Genomic DNA, 4,569 nt, shown 5'->3' with positions numbered 1-4,569 from the left:
TCCACACCCACCCAACTGGGCGGCAGCTTTACAGTCATGTGCTCCACACCCACCCAACTAGGCGGCAGCCTTACAGTCATGTGCTCCACACCCACCCAACTGGGCGGCAGCTTTACAGTCATGTGCTCCACACCCACCCAACTGGGCGGCAGCTTTACAGTCATGTGCTCCACACCCACCCAACTAGGCAGCAGCTTTACAGTCATGTGCTCCACACCCACCCAACTGGGCGGCAGCTTTACAGTCATGTGCTCCACACCCACCCAACTAGGCAGCAGCTTTACAGTCATGTGCTCCACACCCACCCAACTGGGCGGCAGCTTTGCAGTCATGTGCTCCACACCCACCCAACTGGGCGGCAGCTTTACAGTCATGTGCTCCACACCCACCCAACTGGGCGGCAGCTTTACAGTCATGTGCTCCACACCCACCCAACTAGGCAGCAGCTTTACAGTCATGTGCTCCACACCCACCCAACTGGGCGGCAGCTTTACAGTCATGTGCTCCACACCCACCCAACTAGGCAGCAGCTTTACAGTCATGTGCTCCACACCCACCCAACTGGGCGGCAGCTTTGCAGTCATGTGCTCCACACCCACCCAACTGGGCGGCAGCTTTACAGTCATGTGCTCCACACCCACCCAACTAGGCAGCAGCTTTACAGTCATGTGCTCCACACCCACCCAACTGGGCGGCAGCTTTGCAGTCATGTGCTCCACACCCACCCAACTGGGCGGCAGCTTTGCAGTCATGTGCTCCACACCCACCCAACTGGGCGGCAGCTTTACAGTCATGTGCTCCACACCCACCCAACTAGGCAGCAGCTTTACAGTCATGTGCTCCACACCCACCCAACTGGGCGGCAGCTTTACAGTCATGTGCTCCACACCCACCCAACTAGGCAGCAGCTTTACAGTCATGTGCTCCACACCCACCCAACTGGGCGGCAGCCTTACAGTCATGTGCTCCACACCCACCCAACTGGGCGGCAGCTTTACAGTCATGTGCAGACTGCACCTACAATAAGCACATTTTGGATACTTCACCAAGATTCCCGGTTGTACATCAATATAAATAAAGTACTTACACATTCCTTGGACTCCATTAATGGTGTTATCTGAAAAAAAATCCCTTTCCATATAATGAATCGACGGTGCATTGGTTCTGGAACCAACGCACCGTCGGTTAAGGGTTGAAAAGCAGGGCCCAAGAGCCGCAGCTCGCCTTCCTGCAAGCACAGCTGGGTGCATTCAGCCCCCAGCCCGCTCCCAGGTCGCCCCCAGCCCGCCCATCACAGCCCCCGCCCCCAGCCCGCCCGTCATTACAAAAGAGAAGTCAACAATAGCGGGTGTCGATGCCACTGCTGCTTGGGGAGCATAACCCAGCACTGCCACGTATACAAAAGCCTGTGTGTGTGTGTGTGTGTGTGTGTGTGTGTGTGTGTGTGTGTGTGTGTGTGTGTGTGTGTGTGTGTGTGTGTGTGTGTGTGTGTGTGTGTGTGTACTCACCTAGTTGTGTCTGCAGGATCGAGCATTGACTCTTGGATCCCGCCTTTCGAGCATCGGTTGTTTACAGCAATGACTCCTGTCCCATTTCCCTATCATACCTGGTTTTAAAAATTATGAATAGTATTTGCTTCCACAACCTGTTCCTGAAGTGTATTCCATTTTCCCACTACTCTCACGCTAAAAGAAAACTTCCTAACATCTCTGTGACTCATCTGTGTGTGTGTGTGTGTGTGTGTGTGTTTGCACTCACACGCTACCTAAGTTACTGTTTGTGAGTGTGTGGGGGTAGAGAGGAAAACCCTCTCTTAGAAACACAAACACGCACAAACAACATCGGGAAATATGATGCTTAACAAACAAACCCGTAATTCACACTACATTTGTGTATATGCTATCGACCTTAACGTAAAAATTGCTGTGGTTTAGAGGGCAATTAAAAACCACCGAAATACTGACGCTTTCCGGCACTAATCAGTCTCAGGCCAGGTTCTGACGTATTCGGTTAGGCCCAAACCGTTGCATTTTTAACGTAGTGGTGATCGAGAGAACGAGGGTAGTGGGCTAATGTGATCGTTCTGCTTTAAACCATACACTATTCAAGGGAAAATGCCTCTTCCTTGCCTCTCCCCCATGCCTCCCTTCCCTTCCGTCCCTCCCCATCCTCTTTGCTTCCCTTCTACCCCCTTTATCCACCCCTATCCCTCTTCCATCCGGACGTCAGGCTGCGAGCAGCCGCATCCAACAGTCTGGTTGACCAGTCCAGGAAAGAGGAGGCCTGGTCGACGACCGGGCCGCGGGGACGGTATAAGCCCCGATAGCATCAAGGTAACCTCAAGGTAACTACCCCCTCTTTCTCTTCCCCCTCTCTCTTCCCCCTCTCTCTCTTCCCCCTCTCTCCCTTACCCCTCCCTATATCGTCTTGCCTCTCCTCCCTTCTTTATTATAATCGCTGCACACGTCATTCCTCGAGACGTTCTTCTCCATCAACTTTATCATCCGAGCGAGAGGCCAACAAGAGAAAAAGAGAAGGAAAACAAGAGAAAAAAGGAAAAATGAGGTAAACAAAAAACTAAGAAAAGAAGGAAGAGGGAAAATTAAGGAAAAAAAATACGAACGAAAAACTCAAAATTACTAATTGATATTCACTCGATTTTTATTGTGGAGGTGAATTGTGTGGTTGAAGTATAGTGAACTTGATTTGTTTAACCTAATTATTTCTCGCAATTTTACAGCCTGGCATTAAATGGGAAAATTTTATAGTGTGTAGATGAAGCTGCATTCTTTAACGTTAAGCTTCATTCACGCCCCCTACATGGTGAAGCTGGAGCCACAGGTAGGGGGGGGGGGGCACATGGTGAATCTGGACCCACAGGTGGGTCAGGGGACACATGGTGAAGCTAGAGGACTCCTAACAGTACCAGTATTAACCGGGAGCCGGTCGGCCGAGCGGACAGCACACTGGACTTGTGATCGTGTGGTCCCGGGTTCGATCCCGGGCGCCGGCGAGAAACAATGGGGCAGAGTTTCTTTCACCCTATGCCCCTGTTACCTAGCAGTAAAATAGATACCTGGGTGTAAGTCAGCTATCACGGGCTGCTTCCTGAGGGTGAAGGCCTGGTTGAGGACCGGGCCGCGGGGACACTAAAAGCCCCGAAATCATCTCAAGATAACCTCAAGATAACCCATCTCTTCGTCCCGGTGATGGAGTGACCAGACGTAATGTTCCAAAGCATAGATGAATATTTGCGATTTCTCAAAAGGCGTGTCCATACGAAGGAGGGAGACAGACAGAATGAGGAAGAGAGGGAGGGAGAGATGGAAGAAGACAAAGAGAAAAGGAAGGAATCAGTCATGTCCGAGACACACATAGACACGATAAAGCACCTAAATTAATTGGATCGTCTCAAAGGTCTTAAAATACAGTCTCTAGAAAGGGACGAGAGAGAGGAATTACATAAAATGTACATGAAAAAATAAAGGAAAGCAAAATCCCAAGTTGGTACAGAAAAAAGTAACATCCTGGAGCAAGCGATATGGCAGGAAATGCAGAAGAGAACCAGAGAACATCGTATGAACATCAGAGGTCCACGGCTGTTCAATATCCTCCCGGTAAGTATAACAAGTATGGCTAAAACCAAAGTGGACTTTTTTAAGGGAAAAACAAAAAGAATTTTCTGCAAGAAGTGCCGGAAAAATATTGTTGTTGAGAATATGTGGGCCAGCGGGCCGCACCAAGTCAAGCCTGGCCTCGGGCCGGCCACTGGAGAGTAGAGGAACTCCCAGAACCCCCCTCCAGGTACAGGTAAAATCCAGGTACAGACAAAGAGAACGAGAGAGGCCAATTAACAAAAAAAGGAGAAAAAAAGGACAGAGATAAAGGGGGAAGAAGGGATAGAGACAGAGAGAAGAAGAAAAGTGATATATATATAAAAACATCGTTGGAAACTCCATACACGCTACAACCGGATTCTCTCTCTCTCTCTCTCTTCTCAACCGGATTCCCAGGAAATTCCTTGTGCCAACTAAATCCGAAAACGTCGCCGGATTTTCTCTCGTTCTCCGACAGCGTCATCTGTAATGGCATCTTTCTCCTTCCCTTCTTTTCCCTCTGATTCTTGCGCTTTGTTACAACGTAGGAAACGCTATGCATCAAGACTTTACTGAACACTGAAGGTCCTGCTATAGTGACAGGGAGCCCTTGTCACAGGGGCGCTCCCCTCCCCATAAACAAGTCCTTCCCCTTTTCCCCCCTTCATCTTAACCCCGGAAACAAGACGCCGCAGCAAAACACTCCCTTAGCCTATTGCGTTCATTTTGTCAACAAATACTCGTGGTCCGCCTGCATTACCTGAGAACCACTAGCGACTATAATGGTTCTATGCAGGCGATGAGTCGCAATAACGTGGCTGAAGTAAGTTGACCAATCCACACACTAGAAAATGAAGGGACGACGACGTTTCGGTCCGTCCTGGGCCATTCTCAAGTCGATTGAGTGTGTGTGCTTCATTTTCTAGTGTGTGGTTCTATCTTTCTTGTGGAGTTGCTTCGTCACTTTGCCCGT

The sequence above is a fragment of the Procambarus clarkii genome, chromosome 35 (genome assembly GCF_040958095.1).
Source record: "Procambarus clarkii isolate CNS0578487 chromosome 35, FALCON_Pclarkii_2.0, whole genome shotgun sequence".
Taxonomy (NCBI): domain Eukaryota; kingdom Metazoa; phylum Arthropoda; class Malacostraca; order Decapoda; family Cambaridae; genus Procambarus; species Procambarus clarkii.
Note: the sequence above shows the minus strand (reverse complement) of the source record.